Source organism: Fukomys damarensis, unplaced genomic scaffold, assembly GCF_012274545.1.
Source record: "Fukomys damarensis isolate Sample0158 unplaced genomic scaffold, DMR_v1.0_HiC HiC_scaffold_24, whole genome shotgun sequence".
NCBI classification, from domain to species: Eukaryota; Metazoa; Chordata; class Mammalia; order Rodentia; family Bathyergidae; genus Fukomys; species Fukomys damarensis.
Window position 1 is genome coordinate 59,081,453 of NW_022900936.1, and position 25,262 is coordinate 59,106,714.

Below are 25,262 nucleotides of genomic sequence, written 5' to 3' on the forward strand. Positions count from 1 at the left end.
ATATTTATGCAGTTACATTTTGGCATTTATTCCTGAAAGTTTAATAGAAAATATTTAAACTGTTTTCATAACACAATTCTACTAAAATAAAATGCCCTTTAAAAACTATAATTATTGGCTGCTGTGTCAAAATGTGAACCAAAGGGTCACAACCTTATAATTCACAGTTTCAGAGGTTATAGCTCAAATTATAACTTTAAAAAACTTATTATCTACAAGTAATTTGACAAATGCATCTAATATATACTAAACACATATAAAATATTTGTGAAACTAAAAAGAATACATTCCAAGTGCACAGCTGATGGGGAAATGGTGTTTTCAGTGAACAAGGCCGAAGTTCAGCATAATGACTTGGGATGCTACTGAATGAGAATGCAGGCTGGAAGGCCAAACAGTGCACACACCCATAAGGGCGCATAATGAACAGTGTAATAGGACAAAAATATTCCCCACACACATCCACGGAGAGGAAAAACACATGCTTTTTTGCAATTACTAAAATTTAATTCACAGATAAATTCTGTACTATTAGTAAGAAATTTTAAATAAATATTTTCCTATAAATTAAAATACAAAAATTCCTATGATTTGTCAATCTGAGATTTGAAAATACATATGGAGGTAATTTATAACATATAAAGTAGGCCAGAATTGAAAAACAATGTTCTTTATAACTTCTGCAAGCAAATATTACTTTTTACACGCCAAAACTATTTGCTGCTTAAAACATAACCTGAAATAATTTGGGTGCTCCACAATTTTTTAATCCAGAAATAATCCACTACTAATGAATCCAGCAACTGTCGATACAGTAATTTATCCACTGTAGATCAAATTCTTACTTAACAAAGCAAAAGTGTTTATGTTTTTATTACATTTCCCTACTATATTATCAGCTCCACAAAGAGAAAGGTCTGTATTTCTTATGTTCAACAGTTAAGATCTATCACCTAGAAAGTTCCTGGTACAAAGCTGACCATCAATAAATATTGGGTGAAAAACAAAAAATGGGGATATAGAAAATGAAGGCAGAGGCCTAAAGTTACATAATCACCTTAAACATTATTTGTATGATTTTGGAAGAAATTTTTGCTTAAAAGTCACACTCTTTTTAATCAAGTTACTGATCCAACAGTTCATATGCCTAACCTAGAAAATAAAAGATTTAAAATTTCCAAAGGTAAATACTTGCAAGATAAAATGACACTTGGATGGGAAGGCAGTTAAATAAAAGGAAATAAAGGGAATGTGCTTTATAATTTCTACAATATAAGTTAATCTTATAATAACTATTGCAATACTAATCACAAAATATTAAGCAAATATACACTAGTTCTTCCTCTCATCATGCACTACAGCAACTACTACATAACCAAGTACCAAAGTATCATGAGGCCTACCTTCTCTTAGATGAGATATAAGTATTTTTATAATTGTAGAAATATAGCTTTCTGTAGGAGAAAAAAATCAGTATTCTCTGGACCAGCAAAAATGTTTTCATGGTAATTGCTTTAATAGCATTCCACTATGTGGTATTCCACGAGACTTTTCTAATACCTGTGAACACTCCTGGCTGTTGATAGAAGGAAATTTATGGCACCCAAATGTAATTAGTATAGATGATATTTGCACATGTAAAACACAATATCACTGAAACATAACTGAAAAACATTCATTTTTCTTATAAGTGAAGGCTTAACTTTGGTTTCAGTTAGCCTGGTAAGTATTTCTGTCATTTTGTTGTTCTAGCCCACACATACTGGGCTCTTGATAGGTCCAGGGCTCAACCATCTGGCCCTTTATTTACTTCATCCTTTTTTAATACTGACAAGTGAATTAGTAACACTTCCTTGATCACTAGTAAATATAGAGCTACCACACAACTAAAATCTTTCCTAATTCTGAAAATCACTAATTAGTTGTGGATATGAGTCAGAGAGCATTACGAAGATATTTTGAATGCTACTACAATAAGTAATGTAAGCTCCCCCACCCCAGCATGTTAATTTACTTCCTACTTCATTAGAGGAATAAAAAACATCTTGTCACTACTAAAGGATACAAAAAGAGCCTGGATATTGGGGGATATGGTAGATTCGGAGCAAAACCGAATGTGGCATTTTGGCAAGAAATATAAATTTCCTATATATCATGCCTTTTCTTGATATATTTTGATTACTTATCAGTGTGTTTCATGGGCATATTTTATTCAATTAATAAACACAAGCTTCCAAAGGAAACAAAGTAAGTGATTTCTTTTTTTCAAAAACTCATCATTCTACTCATATACATTAGATAAGTTTAGAAGCCATATTAACCTTTTCTTGTCAGTAAGGTCTGAATTACTTAAACCTGTGGAATAAAATAATAGTCTTTTACAAAATATATTTATTTTTAGCTTTTTTCTGTTGGATGATAGTCTAATTTTTAGTTTTCCTTAGTATTTAGATTCTTCATTGAACATAAGTTGATCATGTTTATTAATGCAAGAACTGAGTTTAAAATATTATAACTGCTTCTCTGAAACAAAGAATTCTTTGTAAGATTGAGTCAGTTGTCCTCATTTATAAGATCAAACTTTGTAACAACAAGCAAAACCCTTTTTAGAAATTGTTTTGAGTTTAAGACTTTCTCCCTTCATAATAGAAAGTATGGAGAAAGGCAACATTCTCATACAGTACATACTCAAATAACTAGAATCTCAACAAGTTTTTAATTTGTAAAACTATGGATTGTTAGGTACTGTAATTAGTAACCCCTGATTCATTTTATAAATAACAAAAATAGGTATTTTATTCATATGCAGACATAAACTGACAAAATGATGAACATTATAAACAAGGGAGGAAAAGCACATTGTTTAATATGTAATTCAGAAACTATCAAGCTGAGCATGTCTTATTTTCTATTATATATAAAAAGAAAAATGGATGATTTTTCATGCAAATGAACAAAAACGTAATAGGAGCCTTGCACTACACATGAATTTAACTCCTCTAAATAGTGATCAGTTAAGATGGAACAGAGACAGCAACAAAACAATGGCTAGTTGACAGAGTTACTATTCATGGCAGGTATATAAGGAGTCAGGGCAGAAATGTTGGCCTCTACTCATCAAGCAGTTTTGCCAGTACATACTGGATACTTGGAACCAGAGAAGACACAAAAACAATAGCATCTAGAGCCAACTAAGGGAAGATTCAATGCCATTCACTTCCAATTTTAAATATTACTAGAAATCTACACAAAAATAGAGTTTTCCTTTGGGATTAGCATACACTTTGCTTACAGAAGGTTAACCAAAAATTGCCTCCACATAATCTCATTATGCAGAATAATATTCCTTAAACACTTATCTAAAAAAATCCCAATATAACATTAGTCGGCAAAAATTTCTATTGATAGGGATGACCATGAACAGATGGTCAAACTTAGTCCATTTCAATGATAGCACTTTATGTGAGTCTTTTTATCCTGAACAGTCAAACAAACAACAACAACAAAAAAAGCACAGCACAAAAGAGGTCATTGTGTCCTCCATCACTTGGTTTGCAGCTCTATCTGTGAATATGAAAATAAAAAAACTAATACAGGTTATAGTCCCACATATTACCATTTTATATAACATTTAAATGAATAGTTAACTACTTATGTTAAAAAATCTTGGTATCTATGGAGATACAAAAATTTGCAAGATACTTTTATCTTTCAACCCAATGATGTACAGCTAAAGGAGAAAAATAAAATAGACATATTTCTCATTTTTACCCAATAGTGTATAGAAAGGAAATTATAACCCTTTATTTATATTTAGTTCTCTTAATGAAGCCTCATACATATTTTATTCAAAAGCAAACACCTAACATTTAAATCTCTCTTAAAAAGGTTTTTCTTCCCCCTTCTCTGCCCTTTTTCTTCTCCTCCTTCTCTTTCTAAAATTTCATTATTTTACTGAATAATTCTAAATATAAAATCCAAAATAGTCATAACCAACTGAATTAGTCTACCACACATGCAATCACAAACTGCTAAATTTTACACCAAGAAATTTCTTGAAACACACAAACCCACATATAGTAACCAAATTCTTAGAAAGGTAATGTTATTTCTATAACAATCTCAAAGCATGTTTTACTTTGATTTTGTGAAATAAATATAAATATTATGAGGCAAAAGACACAAAGTAGAAATATATTTGTACCTATAATACCAGGTAGTTAAAACAGCCAAAAAGTGCTTCAAAATATGTTGCTAAAATACATCTACATGTGTGAATGTGAAAACTTAAGTAAAAAGAGAATTCTGGTTACCTACCTTCAGAAAGAGCTGATGAGATATGAGGTTTAAGAGTACATCTTTAGTACTTCTGTACCTTAAAATATTGTAGAGTATTAATTTTTCATCAAGTTGTCATTTTCTCTGACATTTGGTTTTATTAATCAAGGCATTTATCATTAATTTGTAGAAAATATCATAATTAAGCCAAATAAAATAAAATCTTTAAAAGGTTAAAATTAGAAAGCAGGTGAATTAGAACTTCGACATTATACTGTTGACATACACAAGCCTTTTGGAAGTATGGAAATCAAGTTTTTTCAGAGTTTGGTACCTTGATCTTGGGGCTGGCTGTTTTTTAAAAAATGTTATAAAGACTTGATTTAAAGCTCTCTGACAGTTTTGACATTCAGGTGAAAGTACTGCTGCTGCATTTGGAACAATTTGCATATCCCACTGCTAAACGGAATGTTTGAGGTGTGCACTCGTGTAAAGAAATTAAAAACAAGCTATCACATATGCTTAAGTGTATGTATTCACAAAACTGATGGCTGGATCTTATCTACCCCATCCCCCTCCGACGTAAACTATGATTTACTTTTCTATAATAAATTACCCTACCATGTTATTCTTGCTAGAAAATCTAACCATGCATGTAAAAGGCAAAGTAATTACAGCCCCCTCTTGTCTAAGAAACGTACTTCAAGCCCTATGAGCTCTTTATACACAATGCAGCAACAAAAGTCTAATGTAAATTTCTTGCCTGAAATTCTGGACTTTCGACTATTGGTAGCCATTAAATGTCATCTGAAGAGTTTTGTTGTCCCCAACAAATGCATTTTTATCTCTTGTAGTAAATTGTAAAGCTATTCCAGAGGAAAAATGTGTACTTGCTTTTTTCCTTTGAGCTGTTATGTCTACTTAAGGAAAAAACTAGAAAAATTAAAAACTAAAGAAATGGGGGGGTATAAAATACTTTCCTACATAGAAGAATGGGTATAGCAATACCCAATTAGGCTAAAATATTTAAGAATTACAAACTAAAGAAATGGGGGTGGGTATAAAATACTTTCCTACATAGAAGAATGGGTATAGCAATACCCAATTAGGCTAAAATATTTAAGAATTACAAACTAAAGAAATGGGGGTGGGTATAAAATACTTTCCTACATAGAAGAATGGGTATAGCAATACCCAATTAGGCTAAAATATTTGGTGATAACACAAGGTTTATTTTTTTTTACATATAATTTCAAAAGGTTTTAGGTTGACACATAAAAGCATTTAATGTGTTAAAAGGTAAGAAAGACAAGACCCAAGATTGTAAATCTAAGGCCTTAAATATCATGAAGCATTTGAACAGATAAAAGCCACATAAGAAAACATTTTTGGACCTTACCTTCAGCCTTCAGACACTCAAAGGACACTTCTCAACACTTCTTTCTATGTATCTAAAAAAAAAAAGGTACTTAAAATCAGAAATCTGTCAAGGAAACATTTTGCAGTTCCATCACGTGTTTATGACACACTATGAGGAGTAGATGGCTGAGTTTGTACATGTCAATTAATATCAGTACTTTTTAAAAGAAAATAAGAGCCAACACATTTGGATGTATATGTGTAGTACAAGTGTTCAGTAAAATGCGGCACACATATTCAACCTAAATCTCTGTGTACATTTTTGAGAAGGATGGATAGTAGAATATTAGAAGTTTTCATAATTTATATTAATAATATTTATATTTTATTATAATATTTTCATAAAGCTAACCCCAAATACCCTTTAAACCATTAATTTACTAATTCTTATTTAAAAGATAATTTGAAAAAAATCTACAGTGTATAATAAACTCATAAGTACTAGTGATTTAGTAGTATACAAAGACAAGACACAGGACATATCCTCAAAATAATAGGCAAAGTTTGAGCTATTTGCATAAGTACAGATAATCAAAAGAAAATAAAAACAGGTGGAAAGAAATAAGGGAAAGAAGGGTAACATGTTCAGTGTAGCTTGAGCTTGTATATGGCATTTAAGGCACTGATATTAGAACATTACTTTATATTTCCTGTCTTAGCAGCAAAGTTAATAGCAGACATGGAGGTAGGAATGCTTAACAAATGGGACAGTCACTACCAAAATTTTTCATCCAATGCATTGCATATCATAAAATTAAAACTAAGACTGGGAGCTGTTGATCAGGCAGCATGTTAAGGTGCCTTTGAAGACAATTTGATGAGTTTGACTATAAAAAAATGTAACTAGAAACAACTCTTCTATTAAAAATTGAGCTTGATATTATATATGTTTTTGGAAAGTGCTCTAAATTTGGCATGAAATTAATGACCTTGATGTCATATTTACTAACAATCTCCACAGAGATTCAGCCAGTCTCAAAAGCAGTTTTACTAATGGAAATGCAACAAACAAACATGTACTAATCTTATAAGCCAGTGTATCTACAGTGAAACATCCCTTAAAATAAAAGGAATTTTAATTTACTAGATCTTTAAAACACAAACACATATGCAATATTTTTGCAAAGAGAAATCAAAGCAGAAAACAACAAACCAAACTAATAAACCTGAATTTAGGGTGTATTAATAGACGAGGTACAAGAAATGAAAATGGCAGTGCTGTTATATTCAGGATAAATGGGCAGTATTACACTCTCTGCAACACAAAACTTGAGGAAAGACTGAAAATTAGAAATATGAAGATTAAGATCAGAGCCACTAGTGACAGATATACAGAATGATTAGCAATTGATAAGAAAAACATTCAGACTGTAAAGACAAGGTAAGGAAAAACACCATGGAGAAAACTGATGTGGCCATTACTTGATGTATGTAAGCATTATTTATCTATTATATGTCTCCTCCACTAGAATGAAGTACTATAAGCACAGGGACTTGGTCTTTTTCACTATACCCTCACGCCTAATACCAGTGCCTGCCATATACAGTACTAGAAGATCAATGAATATTTACTGAATGAAAAAACACACAGTTTAAAAAGCCTATGAAACAGCCACTAAGTCTACATCTATATACAGATAAAGAACATTAATCTTACAAGTAGTTACATGTTATGAATAAAAGTCAACTGCACCTTAAACTCATCATTTATCCTTCCTTTCAATATTTATTCTAGCAAGGGAAACAAATAATAAGCAAATATGTTATTAGGCTTATGATATTATGTAGGTAGTACAATGAAGGTAAATATACAAAGTAAAATCACTGAGATTTTGATAGGCCAGTATTTTACATAGGTTTGGAAAGGGAAGTTCCTCAAAAAAGGTGACAAAATAAAGAAACATTGATGAAGTGAAGGAATATCTCAGTAGTATCAGGGCCATTGTAAAATTAAATGAGATGATACATTTCTTGCTTACTTAATACAAAAGTAGCATACAGCAAACACTTCACTCAGTAACTATTATTTTATTATCCTGCTATTGCTTTTTACAATTTACAGATTTTCTCACTAGACTAAAACTTGGTCAACAGTATTCATTTTTATTTTCCCTAAATAGAGGCTAGCAATAATTCAGTAAACCTTTACAGAACTAAAAAGAGGAAGACATAATTATCAGGATGTTAATTAGAAAAAGTAAACAGACTATGTGATTATGAAAAAGTCACCATATTTCATATGCCAAAATCAATCTGTTAAGCCCAGTATCACATCACAAATACTATGTTCTAAATTTAAAAAGAAATAAAAAGGAAAATATATAAAATGGTTAGACCCAATGGGTTATGAATAACAAAAGAGTAGACTGAATTAGAGAAAAGAAACAAAGTTACCAAAATTAGGCCACTATACTGATCTTTTACATATTGTGTCAGCTGCTATCAGATTAACACATTTTCACAGAGGAAAGACTGCTATACTTCAGTATTCTTAATGGGATAGCAGAGCTTGATATACAAAAACTGTTAAAAACTTTGCTGTATTTAAATAAAATTATATTTAATAGTTTTGACTAATTAAAATTAGGTAAAACCTACCAAAACAAGAAGCCTAGGCAATGGCAAATTAAACTTAAACAGCAAAGATACCAAATTTTAAGTCTCATTCCTATGGCAAAGAATAGTGAATAACGTAAGTTTTTACCAAAGACTGACATATTATGATATTAGGTCTGAAGTAGAAGAGACCAGAATAACTCCAGTAGAGGAATAATGACAGGTAACATTTCCACAGAAAGTTTTGAAATAAATGACTCATTATATGGGTAAAATAAATTCAATATTCTATCTCTTACCAGGTACCAATATATAAATCAGCTTTCTGTATCTAAATATAACACTTAAACCAATCAAAAAGTACTAAAGTGGGACCGGGGATTTAGCTCAGTGGTTCTGTGGCCTGCCTTGCAAGTAAAAGGACCCGAGTTCAATCCCCGGTACCCCCTCTAAAAAAAAAATACTAAAGAAACATAATATAAAATTTTCTGAACTCCATGATAGCAAGGACTTTTAAGGCATAAATACTGTAGTATATAACAAAACAGAGAGTTATACATTTCACTATTTAAATTTTTTCTTAGGTTTAAAATACCTGTAACAAAATTAAGAGACCAAAAGTAAATAGTTGCTTTAAATATTCATAGCAATAATATTCGCCATCTAAAAATAAATATCTTTTTAGAATGAGCAAAATACACAATGATCAGTTCATAATAAAATTGTGAATTTTATTCTAAAATATATATTTATAAATATATTTTATGATTTATAAAACTTATTTGAAAATATATAAATATTTTACTATAAGTTAAAAGAGTAAGATAAAATATATATGAAATGATATTAACCAGCAACAGAAATAAAAGGGATTCAAATTAAAAACAAATATTCCATAATAACTAGGTTAAATTATATTATATAATATGAAACACAGCAATCAAAATTCCAAAATATGTAATTAAGCTTAATTTTAACTAACTACAAAGCCATACTGTCCATTACTGCATAAGAAATGTTTTCCAATCCATAGGGTTTAACATGCCATTCAAAAGACACTTACAATTGAACTGATTTTTATGGTGAATTATCAACTAACATTAATTTTTATATGGAGCCTACCAATTTAGGACAAATTTAAGAGACATAGCTAAAGGCCATTCTCCACTAATAATTATAAAAAACAAATCATCTTCACTAAATAAAAATTTAAATACAAATTTTAACCATAGCTTATAAAAAAGTCAAATGAAAACATTGTATAATTCTCTTAGAACATATAGAAGAAGCTGTATATTTACTTGATCAAGAGGACAAGATATATCTCCCTCATTTAAAAAGTCTAACTTAGTTCTATTTATGCGTACCATACTTTCGAACATACAGGTATTCATTCTTGTTTGGGGTATTATTCAACTTTTTAAACGCAAGACAAATTGATAAATTCTATGATAGACTTCTCTAAGAATTCTTCAAAAACAGTGGCCAAGCTAATGCATAACAAAAGCCATCTAAAATCAAATCAAATTCATTGAGTTGGAGCTCTAGGGAAATATTCAAAGACCATTCACATTATGAAATTATACTTGTAGTTAAGTATTACAGTTTCTTTTCCAGAGAGAAGCTGAGATAGATTATGTACTTCATATTGCTTTTAACTCTCATGTCCAGTCAATTAATTGTTTTTTCTTACTTGTCTCTTTAAAAGTAACCCAAGCCCTTTGCTTTATTATGCAGCTTCACTGTTTGTTTTTATCTCCCATAGCAGCCTACCTTAAATAAATTCTTAAAAGCCAACACACCAACAAATAAATAAATAAAAACTCAATGACTATGAAAAGTACACACTACTTAATTATTAACAGGTAAACAGAATGCATTTCTGAATTATTTACTTAACCTCCTTCAACCAAAAACTTTAGCTTTTGAGCTTGGAATGTGTACTCTTTCTAAAGATCCATGAAATAATTATTTTTAAATATTCTATTAATCCATTTTAATAAAAGCAATTTAAAAACACCAAATAAATATGAACTTAAATATTTACCAAAGTGCATAAGAATTAGAACACATATCTAAAATTTTAGGTCTGTAAAATTCCATCTAACTTTCTCTTCTCCTGTTTCAGATCATTTATTTCAGAACATACTGGACAAAAAGAATGGAAATACTTGGTACTAAAATCTACTAATTGATATTATAATGTTTTTGAAGGAAACATTTAAAGAATACTCCTACTCCTAAGTATATATAATATATAATTATGAAACTATTGAAAATGTTAATCCAGCAATTAGAAGAAATAAAAGAAAAAATAAACCATGTACAAAAATCACCATTTTCCATAGAGGAAGAACCAGCTCAGCTAATGTAAAGAAGAATGATTGCTGCTTGATATAAGTAAACACTGAAGTACAGGTGAAAAAGGTTTTGCTTTGATCCTTCTTTACTAAAAATCTAAGATATACTAGAATTTTTTCTGGGTAAATAGAATATTGCTTTATTTTGTATTTAAGAAAGAAAACTGCAGATTGCTTTAGAGGATGGGCTATAATCTTTGGGGGGCAGTTCTTAAAGTTCTCTGGGAAGACAATAAAAACTAGGACATTTTTTCTTATGTATGATTTTAGGAGTCCATTGGTCTACATAAAAATTCTTTGCCTTCGAATTTTATAGAATTCTAAAGACTTAGATTATGGAGATTATACAGTGAACCAAAAACATAGAATATTTTTAAGTTACTTTTTAAAGATAGCCTCCTTACGATTTGTCTCCATTCTTTTAAAAGGAGAATATGAAAACAATTCTGGTTAATTTCATGTTGGTTAAAGGTTAAATTTGTCTTCTCTTAGTACAATTGTTCTTTGACCTTTAAAACAAAATAATGTTACTTTCAGATATCCATCATGGCTGACTATAAGAAGAAGCACTTATAGGATGCTAAGACATGCACTGGGAAATTCAGTCACAAAAAAGCAAAAAAAAAAAAAAAAAAAAAAAAAATCACTGAGTCAAGGAATTCATTCTTTTTTTTTTTTTTTGGTACTGGGGATTGAAGTTGGGACTTTGTACTTGGGAGGCAGGCAGTAGCACCACTAAGCTAAATCCCCAGCCCAAGGAATTCATTCTTTAAAGAGATGAACCAATAAGCTCTTACTCAAACTCCCCAAAGAAGGGAAGCAAAGTCTCATATTAGTGAAAACAGAAATGAAAAAGGCAAAATCACAAGAGACACTGCCAAAATCTAGGAATGCAGGGAAGGTAAATCAATATGATTTATATGATATGTAAATCAATAAATATATCTCATAAATAGAACTGAGGATTAAAAAAAATCACGAGTTTCAACATATGAAGAAAAATCCTTTGACAAATTCTAACATCCTTTCATGATAAACACCCAGTTAAAACTGTTATAGAAGGATCTTATATTGATAAAAACAATTTATGACAAATATATCAGAATGGAGAAAAACTGAAAACATCTCCTCTAAAATCAGGACAAGACAAATGTGTCTGCTCTCATCACTTTTGTTCAATATACTACTCAAAATGTTAGAATAATCAGGCAAGACAGAGATAAAATGGATTCATATATGAAAGAAAAAAGTAAAACTACCCCTATTTGCAGATAAGATGATCCTTTTCACAGAAAACTCAAAAAAAAAAAACCAAAAAACTAAAAACAAAAACAAAAAAACTCCACCAGAAGACTTTTAGAACTAATATACAAATTCAGCAATGTGTTAAGATGCAAAATACACAAAACTCAGTAGCACTCTTATCAACCAGCAATGAACCCCAGAAAGAAATTGGGAAAACACTCCCATTTGTAATACAGTAAATTTTTTAAAAATTAAATACCTAGGACTTAACCTAACAAGGAAGTGAAAGGCATCTATAATGAAAACTCTAGTGCTCTGAAAAAAAAAAAAAAAAAAAAAAGATTTAGGAAGGTACTCAAAAATGGATTCCCCGCCAAAAAAACTAAAATTAGGAAATCCAATTGACTCAGCTATATCTCATCTCTTCTTAATTTCTTCCTGCAAGTCATGATATTACAGTGATAACTTGCATACCTATGCCTGTAGTAACTGAGTTCGCAACAGCTAAATTACAGAATTGGACTATATGCCCATCAATAGATGCATGGATAAAGAAAATATGATAGACACACAGGTAGATAGATAGTTGTCCTACTCAGCCAAAAAGAGGGATAAATTTAAATCAGTTGTAGTATCTTGTGACCATAAACATACAGTAAGTGAAATTAATCAGACACACGTTAACTACTGTATGGTTTACCTTACACGAGACATTCAAAATATAAATAATTTAAAGAGCAAAATAAAAGAGAGATGGTAAGAAACAGGGAGGCAGACTCTGGGGAGATGGGTTAGAGGATATGGGAAATGAGGAACGGGGTAGCATGAGGGGAAGGGGAAGTAAAAGTGATCAAGATGCAATGCATATATGTACCAATTTCTCAAATTGAGAGTAATTATTAGGTATGGCTATATACTATTAGAAATAGAATGAAACAAAAAAGTGCTGCTTTCAAATCATTCCACAATTTAGAAAAGGCAACATTTTTTATTCTAATTCAGTAATTCTAAGAGAAGACAGGGTCAGAGAGAAAGCTGCTTACTTTTAACCTTTGCTTTTGAAGATTAAAAAATAACTACAAATTCAATCCCCAGTACAAAAAAAAAAGCCCTACAAACAGCAACATTCCCCATATTCAGGTTCTGTTTTCAGTGGGAAATTTTTGTTTGTTTCTTTTGCCAGTACAGAGAATTTAACCCAGGACCATCACGGTAAACTACAACTACATCCTTTTCTTAAACTATCTTTATTTTGAGACAAGGTCTTGCAAATTCACTCAGTTGAGCAGCTAGGCTGGGCTTGAACTTGTGAGCCTCTTGCCTTAGATTCCCAGAGTGCTCTGACTATATGCATGTGCCAAAAAGCTTAAGTACTGTGAGCTTTTATATATTTTCACTTATTTAAACTTCATTAAAAACTCCAGGGGGGCAGGGATGTAGCTAAATGGTTCAGGCACCTGCCTTGCAAGCGCAAGGACACGAGTTCAATCCTTGGTACAAAAAAACAACCAAAAAACAAAAAAACTCCAGGAGATTAAGAGTATCATTATTCTCATTTTATTGATGTGTAAACTGATACACAAAAAGATTTATTAATTTGCCAAGGAACACTCCTGTACTATGTGGCAGAACCTGGATTCATATCCAGACATTCTGGATGCTAGTATACACTTTGTGGTGCATTACTACATTTCAGCTTCAAGCTTTCATGAACCGATAGGTTTCTTGTGTGACTTTGTATTTATCACAAGTTCATTTCTTCACTGCAATGCAGGAAACACTACACTCTTTTTCCCACACAAATTCATTTGGAGAGTTTTTCATAAAAAATTGGCATCACCCTTGGCACATACCATTATAAAATTCTCAAACTCAATACCGTAGATGGAAAAATAACATACCACTAGCTCAATAAATGTGGAATTATATAATAAACACTGGCCTCTCATTTCCCTTTGAGAAATAGTTCTGATAGGATAGAAAACTGAATGATAATACAATCTAAGGGCCAGCCATGACTGCAAAAAATGAGCAATATTATCGTAATAACAGTTCCCAAAAGTGGGACTGTTTACTTTTCCTAAATGAGGATATACAATTTTTTGTCTTAATTTCTATGAAGGAAAATATTAAAATGCATAATTGGTGGGGGCAGAAGTGGTAAAGCAAAAGCAATATGAATATTTTCTTGGCCTATCCTTTCCCACACATTGAGAGCTATCAGAGATAGCAAACAAAGGCTAACAAACAGACACGCACACACACACACACACACACACACACACATACACACACACACACACACACACACACACACACTACCCTTACGGCATGTATATAGAAGAGGATTTCCTTATGAATTTATTCCACTTAATTTATTATCAAGGATATATTTGATCTACTGGATCTCTCCCTACACATAAAAACCTAATAGTACAGCAGGTACTAGTAAGACACAAATAAAAGTCAAAATAAAGCAGAATATTCAAAGTCTTGAAATATGGTTCAAGGTCAGATATGTATATATATACATATATATGTATATATATGTATATGTATGTATGTATATTTCATATATATGTGAAAGAAGTATACAGCACAAGGCAAATAAGTACACAGATATAAGAAAACATAAGGAAGAACACTGATAGTTGAAACAACTCTTCTACTTTAGACTCAGGGACTTTTATGTAGCCAATCCAGGTTGAGAATGATAACTTAGTTAAATACAAAGTATGCTTGGAATACAGTGTCATCCTTAGAATCTGTCTGTCTTTAATTCATCCTATACACCATAACAAAACAAATATTAAAATCTTCTTCTGATCATTATGTTATTCCCTAGGACAATTCTCAATCTTTTACAACATCAAGTGCCTGGATTTCAAAAGCTTCCATAATCTGGTTTTATTTTATATTATCACTTCTAAGTAATATAGAAATTATACCCACCAATCTAAACAGATAAAAATTTAAACAAATATATTGTACATTGATTCAGCAATTACTGCATTTACAATGTGTCATACAGTAATTATCAGGCTAAAACATTTTTACACCTTTATCAAATCATTCTTAAGCCTTCCATATATTCTCTATGATGTCTTCTGAATACAGTCCAACATGAGATATTCATGCCTACTCGGTCAATTTTCATTAAATTCAAAACAACCAAAATCTAATTTCAACTTGAAAAATGACATTTGCAGAAATTAAAATGCAGACATCACAGTTCTCAGGAACAAGTTTGAAAAATTAGCACTGCTCAGGCTTTTCTGGTCCCCATACTACAGTAATATGGTCAGGATACAAAAAAAAAAAGTCATGGTAAAGACATCATGTCTGTACCTGACCAAAGCATATGAAAAAGGAAAGAAGTTTACACCAGGATAATTTGGGTGTTCAGACTAATAAAAAAGGGTTCATATTTTTAAATAAGGCTTAGACTTTTTTCTGTCTGGTATATAAAACAGATTAGCAGTTAAGTTATAGACTATGATTGTTTTTTACTTTTAAGCCAAAATATGGCCAACAGACTTGAAGTAATTTGCTGAATTAATTAAATCAAATTTTCATCTTTTTAAAATACTTAGCAAATGAATACATTTGTTATGTTTCATAATAATCACTAATTTAAAGAAAGTATGCATCTTTTGCATTGCATCATTGCATTGTTTTCAGGTTTTTTACTACTGCTTCAATTTCTTTTTTTTTTAATTTTATTGAGTTTATTGGTACATTTTAGGGATACAGTACAATTACATTCATTGTTGGGATCTTGTACCTCTACATGGCAAGTCTTGATTCTCATTTTTTCCCCCTTATCTCTGCCCTCCCGTCATCCCCTCCTCCCTTCCCCATCTACAAACACTTTATTTTCATCTTTTCATTCTCTCACATTTTTTTCTTTTCCTTTTTTGTTCTTCCCCTACCCATCACACCTTCCTTACACCTTTAGCTCCTTTCTTCCCATTTCTAAATTTCAATTTCTACACATGTAATGCCTTTTTCTGATGACTTTCTTTGCTATATTATTGCCTTAGTTTCATTATCCAAAGCCAGTTTTGACCTGAATTTACCTTTATTTTTTCTTCCAAAAATGTATAGTAATGTAGAACATAATATTTGCTGATATTTTAATTGCAACATACCATCCTCCGCTATAATTTCCAATCCATCTTCCTACAAACAATATTGTTTTCCATGAGGCTCGCATTAACAGAAACTCTGGGGTTTTGGATGTCTCTTTTTAGCCACTCGAGTCTGATCCATACTCAGTTCTAACTTCCCTGTTGTTAAACAAGAATGTTTTCTTTTGAAATCTATATTCTCACTTACTGCTTTCTGGGTAGAAGTTTCTTCTTCTTTAGGATGCATTCCATCCTAAGGCAGGTTCTCTTTAGCTTTGAAGCCAAAGAAATGCATTCTCTCCAAATATCGCTGAACATGCCCCTTCTCACTCTTATCTGACTTCTGTCCAGTTACTTCTGTGAAGTTTTCTCTTTCATTCACATGTGATTTAGAAACGACAATTTCAGTCACTCATCTTATCTCAGATACTTATATTTTGGCTTAGAAGACACATACAGGGAAGTGCTTGTATGCCCTGTTCCCACAAACATCTCACATGGAAACAACATGTGCATGTTTCTAAATGAACAAAAGCACCATATACACACAACATGCTCATAGATGCATGTGAGCACACGTGTGTGTATGCACGCGTGCACGCACACACACACACATCCTATGTTCCCACTGTTTCATTAGAATCTAGCTATCCTTATTTTTCTCCTTTTTCTACCTCAGGCCATATTTGTTTGAAGCTTTTAAAATTGTTTTTCAACAAGGCTCTTCGAGGTCATTTCATACTGGCTTTCTCTTCTCAGTTTTCAGTTCTCAAGTCAAGTAATAGTTTGATATTGTTTATCCCACCACCCATCTTTCTGACCCAAATCACTCATCAGTCCATATTCCAGTTTTCTTTTCTTTGTGTATTATCACTATCTGCAATTTTCTTACCTAAAAACTTATACAGTGTCTATCCCTCTACATTAGGGACACTGTCTTGTTCTTTGCAAAGTTACCTGCCCCTAGCACATAGTAAGCACCTGCATTTCTGAATAATGAATATATGAATGTATAAAATCAATAGAAAGTTAATATTCAAGACATAAATTTGAATGGCATTGAAAGAAAGTAGTGACATTTTAAATTTCACACATCTATTGCCACATTGGACAGGTCATTCTTATGATATGAAAGATGCAAGGGAACCGTGACCACTAACCCTGATAGTTCACCTCACTGGATTTGGAAATGCCTGGCAGATCAGTAAAGTATGCTTTTCTTTGTGGCTGGGTTGGTATGGAGGACTGATCTTGGGTACCATATATGGGCTCTTGCCCATTCATTCCTCTCAGGCAATGTTCCCCTGCTTCGCTTCAGGAGACACCATGAACTGAGAAGCTTTGCACCACTAGACCTTATTCCATGACATTCTTACCTTGGAGCCACCCAACCATGGATGGAATTCCTCAAAACTGTAAGACAGACTAAAGCTCTCCTCTTTTAAGTTGTGGGTGCTCAGTATTGTGTCTCAGCCACAAGTAAGATGACTAATGCAGAGACTAAACCCTAAGTGTAGTAACTTGTACAAATTCAACCCTTTCTTCATACAAGGTACAACCATTCTGCTTATGGTTGGATTTGATAGAGTTTAAGATGCTTCTACAAATTTAAAATATCATTTCTCTAAACCAGGGGGTAGCAAACATTTTCTGTAAAAGGACAAAAATTATTATTTCAGTCTTTGAAGGTCAATCAGTTCCTGTCTCAATGACTCAACCACTATAATATGAAAGTTACTAGAGATAATAAATATATAAATAAATGGGTTTGAAAGAGATTATGGCGAATATAACCCTTCTAATCACCCTTCTCACTGGCAGGTAATGCTATAATTGGTTTGGACTTCTTGACATCACATTTGGGCTTATGCAGAATCATATTTTTATAAACAGTCTGTTCATCAGATTATGTATATACTAATTTTAAAAGTATGCTTCAGAAGCTACAACAAATATTTGGTTGAAGTTCAAAAATCACATTGCATATTATGCATGTGAATTCTGAAATTCTATTTTAAACAGCTATTAATTTTATCAGGCATGATTTGTTTTTAATAAACTCATCTTGCTCGTTGCCTATGATGTTTTTTGTCATTAAGATATTTATTGATTTCTCTTGCAGTATTTTTTCTTTTTAAGAATATTATCAGATTCCATGTAATGCCATTATAAGTTACATTTCCATTACATCTATTATAAAAATCCTTTTTTCTTTAAAATCTTTTATGCAATTTACATTTCCAAAATAGAATATATCTCAATATATCCAATGTATACTAAAAACCACTTTTCTTGTTTCTGGTTGATGATTATTTGCAAGAGGTATTTAAACTTATCCTGCATATATATTGTTTTCAATACCAAACAGCTACACAAACTCAGACATGGTAAAGATTCTAAATGATAGTACATTGATCCACACTGTCATGAGACAAATTATTAATTAATAACACTATCATTTTCTATTCTTCATTTTACAGTTGCTATAATAAATTCTACTGCCAATCTTCTCTCACAGAGATACTGGCCCATCTATTCATAACTAATAAATTGTATTCTACATTTTGACACCAAATTTCGCTTTATTTGCTCTGTCTTCATAAATCTCTATAGTAAATAGTGTCAAAATATTTTTTTAAGCTTCAACTAGGGTCTTGAAAAAATGAGAGATCTATAACATCTAAATGTGAAGTTTACCATTATGGAAATTAGCATGTTGCACAACTATAATTTTTAAAATAAAATGTGAAGATGTATATATAGTGAGATTTTTAGATAATATAAAGTCTCTTTCAGTTGGATTCAGTATTCAATAAATGAACACACTTGAGAGCCCTATTAAAATAAACCTTGAGATTGTTAAAATATGCATTCCAAATAAAGGGAACGTTTAGGTAATTGTACAAAACAAGGATCAGGCTTTTTTTTTTTTTTGAGGTCATAAAATGCTTGACATTTCAAATATGATGAATGGAAAAAGCTTACCACTACATTACATAATATAGATAAGACTGTTGAATCTATCTGAAATATAACATTTGCAAAAGCTCCATAAAATAGCTGATTCATTATAGAAATAATTATAAAAGTCCTTTCTTTTTCTTGATATGCAAAAGAATAAAAATGCTGCAATATTTGCAAAGGAGAATGAAATGTTTGTCTTAACTTGTGAAACTTGAAAACCTTTATTATCTCTGCTTTTGCTATGTATTCATCATGTTGAAGAAAAGTATTTCCAAAAAACACTAATCTGTTGTTCCTACTTTCCTGATAATATTATATGATAGAATAGGAACTCTCCCACACGATCAAACTTACAGTTACTCTGGTTAAGGACCAAAGTACAACACAAATCATAAAGTACCAAAACTTAAGTGTAAATACAAACTTCTCATCTTCACTCCAGACACCAGCAGAAGATACTAGTTTAGCTACATATACAAAAAGTCTGCCCCATAAACTGAAGGGGAGATCAAAATAGAATTGGAATAATTTATCTGCCTCTGCTACTCTTCAATTGCATCACTGAAAAGAATTAAACCAACTCTGCCAAAGATTTGTCTTGCCTAGGTGTAAGCTGTCATATTAATGCAGTCTCAACCACTCCCATCTTCTTCCTCTTTTCCTCTCCTAAATTATCTGTTTCTCTTTATAATAGTGTCTTTCTCTTTCTTAAAAACTCCTGAACATCTTCTCTTCCATTTCCCCTTCCTAACACATACACACACAAACACACACACACACACACACACACACACACACACACATACTGCACGATATTAACTGTGTATCTTAAAGGATACTTTTTTTTAAAAAATTACATGATTACTGATGTGACAGCACAGAAGCAAAAATATTAACCACTAAACAATTATGGTAACAGGATCCAAATGAAGTGCTAAATACATTGCATATATGTAGAAAGTATCTCGTATAAGGAAATAACTAAAAAAATCTATAATTTAGCATAAAGACCCTCCTGAACCTATTAGAATTAAAGACAGGCTGATTCAGTGGATGTATCTGTTCATTTTCAAATACACAGATATTCAAGAGAATTCTACTAATTAAAAAGGAAACCAAGTTAGAAAGATAGAAAAAGAAATTTCTTGGTGTCAGAGAAGAGATCTCAAAATAGAGAAGCATGCAAGGGTGAGGTTCTGTTGTCTCCTTAGGTCATTAAGCCATTGAAAAGGGTGGGGTAAAAACTAAAATTCATGCTTATTAATAGATACACATCCACTAAGATTTAGATTGCAGACTACCCTACAAATACAGTTAAAAAAAGTAAAAGTATACTCAGGGATCTGGATGGAAGGGTCACATGAAATATAAAAACCTGCTATATACTAGCCATATACTATCTGGGACAGAAACCCAAGGTTAAAACTAACATCAAAACAGTCAGACGTTCTTACACCAGAATGGGTGTATATCTTGGGTGAGAGGAGAGAAGGAAATGTAAAATTATCCTTGAATACCCACTGAACTCACAGACCTATAAAAAGCAGCTGAAGATGAGCTTCACATCACATAAAAATCTGATAATTGATTTTCATGACTTCAACAACTACTGTAGTACTTATTTTAAGCATGTATTATTTTAGACCTAGAAGCGGAGTGAATAAAACATAGTTCCTATTCTCAGCAAATGTATAACTACTAATAGAAACTGTAAGCACATAAATATAAAACATAGCTTATAGTACTAATAAAAGCCACAAGGAAAACACAGGGAATAGAAAAATAAAGATAGATAAGTGGATATTTACATAAAAATCTTATATAAAGACTTTCTAGGAAGGTGAAATTTGAGCAATACTCTGAATAAAGCAGAGAAAGTCATTAGTAGAAAAGAAAAAAATCAGTAAATGTTCAAACTATATAATTAACAATGTTTAACTAAACAGATAGCAGAAACTTTTCCCATCAGATTATACAGTTTCTGGCACATCATGTTTATAAAATTCAACAATTATTGATCTGAAAAATAAATCTCAGTATTAACCGAAGAAATTGTAGTTATTATAAAACAAGATTTCTGATAGCACAATACAACAAAATCAAATCAGAAATTTAGATAACCTAAAAACTTTGGAAACAAAAAAGTTTACAAATAATTCATAATTCAAAGAGGGAATCAATGTAAATATTAAATATTTTTAAATGAATAAAAATAACAGTGATGCAAATTAAAATCTGTGGGGTGCAGCTATAGGGGTACTTGGTGGAAAATTTATGGCTTAAAAAGCATACATTAGATTTTGAAAACATGCAAAAATAAATTTGTTAAGGATGTAACTTAGGAAGTTAAAAGTACTAGCAGAGTAAAGCTAAATAATGAGAAAAATGAAATGATTAGAACAAAATTAATGACATAAAACAAATATATAATAGAGAAGATCAAGAAAATAAATTTGTTAAAAATAAATAATGTACAATGTTTGATTTAGCCACATCAGAGTGCCAGTATCCAACCAAATAGTGAAATTTATGCTGATTAAAAAAATCAGTCAAAAATCAATTAATTATTGGGCAAAAAAAGACACTGATCAGAAACTTTAGAAAGCAAATGTGTCTGTAAAGATAAGAGTTTAAATTCCACAAAAGTATATACTAAAAAAAAAAGAAATTCAATTTACAATTGAAGATGAAATAGGAAATTTACTACAGAAGTGTAACATGACAAAATGAATATAGTGAGAAAATAAAAAACTTGAAAAAATTTCTGAGCAGTAATTAATATTAAAAATAAATCTATGCACAAAAGATTTGTAACTCACATGGCTTAACAGGTAAATCCTGACAATCATTCAAAAAATGAAGAATCCCAGCTTATCTAACCATTCCAGAAAGAAAAAGAAATATTCCAAAGTAACTTCTTGAGGCTGTAAAATATTAACACTAATATTTGATAGCATGGGAAAGGAAAACATATACCAACTTAACATGAGAACAGAAATGCAAAACTTCTAAATAAACAGAAAAAAACAAATTTATATGTATATATTTAGAAATAAACATATAAATAAAAATAGGTACAAAGATTTATCGCAGAAATTGTTATTCAACATCAGAAATTATACTAAATGATATATTATATTCAGAAATTAAATTAGAAAGCCATAATGATCTCATTATAAAAATCCACTATAAACATAGATTAAAAAGCATGAAAGACTAAAAGATATACATACTAAAAATTTCTATTCAGAACATATAAATAGGTATAATAAGTAGATAATAAAAAGTATTATAATTTTCAATACAGTTTTAGAGAACATTAAGAAATCAGGGGGAAAAAAATCTTGATTGACCAATAAGAATGTGAAGAGATGTTAGCCCTTATTTGAAACAAACATATAAAATTAAAGCACTAAATAAATACATTTTTACTCACTCCTTTCATCAAAAATTTAAAACTGTCAATATCTAGAATTGAAGAAAAATTGGAGAAAGGGAAGGTCAGACATATTTGGAAAGCAATGTCTTGTACACTGTAAGTTAAAAATATGTATATTCCCTAAATCCATCAACTCAGATAGAGGTTCTCTGAATCATATTCCAGGAGACAGTTGCAAAGATGTTTATTGTAATACCAAATGCAACAGAAAAACTAAAAAGAAAAAAATGGAAAAGGGAGGTAAAGAGAGTGAGTGGAAGACAGAGAGAAAGGAAGGAAAGAAGAGTAAAGAAAAGCAGAGCAAAAAGGGCAGCAGAAGAGAAATACATTTAAATGTCTGCCAACAGGAAATGGATAAGTTCTGATTGTGTCCCATGGTAGGACAGTACAGAGCACTATATCTAGCAGCTAAACTGTCCCAATCTATATGAACCAGCACATATAACTTGGAATAACTGTAATGTCAAGTGAAGCCAAAATATATTGCAAAATGGCTGTGAATTTCTCAGTCCATGAATCTTCAGTGCTATTTTCTTATTATTAATAGGTTCATAACAAACAGCCTCACAGGTCCAATTATTAAATAACTAGGTCTAAAGCCTCAAGAATTTTTGACCCCAAATATGGCCAAATAATTTTAAAATTATAATGAATATTTTTCATCACATTCTTATATAATCATAACTGAATTTCTTATTATGGGGATATGTATGCCTGTAGGGCAGTGCTGTTTCTCAAACCTTGTAATCAGACTGGACACTCCCATCCTTCTTTCTTGTTACACGTTGAGTTTTACAAAGGACTTGTTTTCAACAACAGCAACACCCAGAACAGAGTTTTAGTAAAAATATGATACCATTAAGAGAAATACAGTATCAAATGCTAAAATAAGCAAATACTTTAAACTCTATGCAAACCTACTATCTATCAACTATTGAATACTGCTACACTTCTCTTGAAATTTTAAAAAATCTGTGGCAACCTTTTGAGTTCATTCTGGAAGTCCTGGAGCTCCTCGGGAAATAGACTGGAATTACAGTGAGGCATGATTTATGTAAATTTCAAACACATATATCTGCATCAAATGTTGATGGATATGGGTGTGCTTGAACACACATGAAAATATATGGTAACAGTAGTGAAATTATGAAATGAAAGCATACACATTATCCTCAACAGAGTGGTTCCAGAAAAAAGAAGAGAGAGAAAAAGAAAAAAGAAATGTAAACAGGAAGGGACCTCAATTATTTCTGCAATGATTAATTTTTGTGAAAACTATCTCAAGTAAATATGGAGGATGCCAACATTTTAAAAATATGGGTGATGGGTATTTATTATATTAATTGTGTCATATTTTTCTAATAGTTTAAATAAGAAAAGATAGGCCTTGTGAGTTTTCAAGTTTTTTGTAAGCTTCTACTTTTAATATGCCATTCTAAATCATAGACAGCTGGTTACTGTTAAGCTTGCTTTTCCATACTTTTCATTTAGAATTATTAAACTACCCGGCAAAAATAGTGCAATATTGAGAAAAATCTTCAGTGCAAAGACCTCTACTTCGTAAAAAAAAAATGTATCACTGTATTTCAAGGAAATAAAAAAATAACAATGAAACAAATTCAAATTAGGAGAACAAAAGAAGATCAGAGCAGAAATAAATGAAATAGAGACTAAATAAAAATCAACAAAATGAAGAGTTGATTATTTGAAAAGATAAAATTAGTAAACCCTTAGCTAGAGGAACTAAGAAAAAGAAACTCTCAAAAACATAGATCAAAAGGGAAAGATTGCAAGTGACACTTCAAAAGTAAAAGTACTATACATGAGTACCATAAACAACTATATATCAAAAACTTTGATAACCTAAACGAAATGGACAAAATTCCTGTATATCCTTCTCATCAAGACTGAAGAATGAAGGAGGAATCCTGAACAGACCAGTAAGAAGACTGACACAGAAACAAAAAGTCCGTCATCAAAGAACAACTAAGGACCAGACAGCTTCTCTGCTGAGTTCTAACCAACATTTAGAAATGCACTAATATGAGTAATTCTTAAATTAATCTTAAAAAATAAATAAGAGAAATTCTTTCAAACATTTTCTACAAGGACAGCATTACACCAATAGCAAAATGAGTCAGGGACTCAACAAACAGAAAAACTGCATGCCAGTATCTTTGATGAACATAAATGTAAGCATATATTTAAAAATTCACCATGATCAACTGGGATTCATCCCTGTTATACAAAGATGGTTCGACATATGCAAATGAGTAAATATAATGCACCACATCACTGAAGGTCAAAAACCAGATGAGGATTTTAACAGATGCAGGGCAGGTATTTAATAAAATTAAACATCTTTCTTGTTAAACATGCTAAATAAATTAGATATGGAAGGAACACAAAATAGTAATGGCTACATATCCCGAGTCCAAAGCTCACATTACACAGAATGAGAGAAAGCTGAAGGCATTTATTCTAAAACCTAGAACAAGACAAGGCAAGGATGCTCACTTGTAACAGTTTTTTATCAAATTACTAGAAGCCCTGGACAGAGCAATAAGACAAGAGAAAGAAATAAAGTACATCCAAATCATAAAAGAGGAAACAAAAATTGCTATTGTTTGCAAATAATACAGCCTTTTATTTAAATTGTATTACTATGTTTTCTATACATAGTAATTACATTCATCTTGGTGAGCTGGTAAATATATTCATAACATCTTGATCATTTTTATTCCCCCTTCCTGCCAGGACCTTCCCTCTTTCTCCTTCTCCAGGCACCACTCCCTTTCCCACACAGTTTACCTCCTTGATTCCTACCATCTCTCTTCGTTTTGCTCTTCATTTATATTTTGGATCTTTCAT

The 25,262-nt window shown here is 31.2% G+C and overlaps 1 long non-coding RNA gene across 4 annotated transcripts in view; it reads right to left on the reverse strand.

Moving 5' to 3' along the window:
• The window catches only part of LOC117283244, a 297,894-nt gene that overhangs the window by 116,607 nt on the left and 156,025 nt on the right, over nucleotides 1-25,262 (reverse strand). For 2 of the 4 annotated variants that reach the window (XR_004514223.1, XR_004514225.1), the window contains exons 2-3: nucleotides 5,678-5,729; nucleotides 4,318-4,375 (exon numbers count right to left, since the gene is read on the reverse strand). This is a non-coding gene — a long non-coding RNA (uncharacterized LOC117283244). Of the gene's footprint in view, nucleotides 1-3,494; nucleotides 3,565-4,317; nucleotides 4,376-5,677; nucleotides 5,730-25,262 lie in introns of those variants that run through there. The other 2 variants (XR_004514226.1, XR_004514224.1) reach the window with 2 other exon arrangements.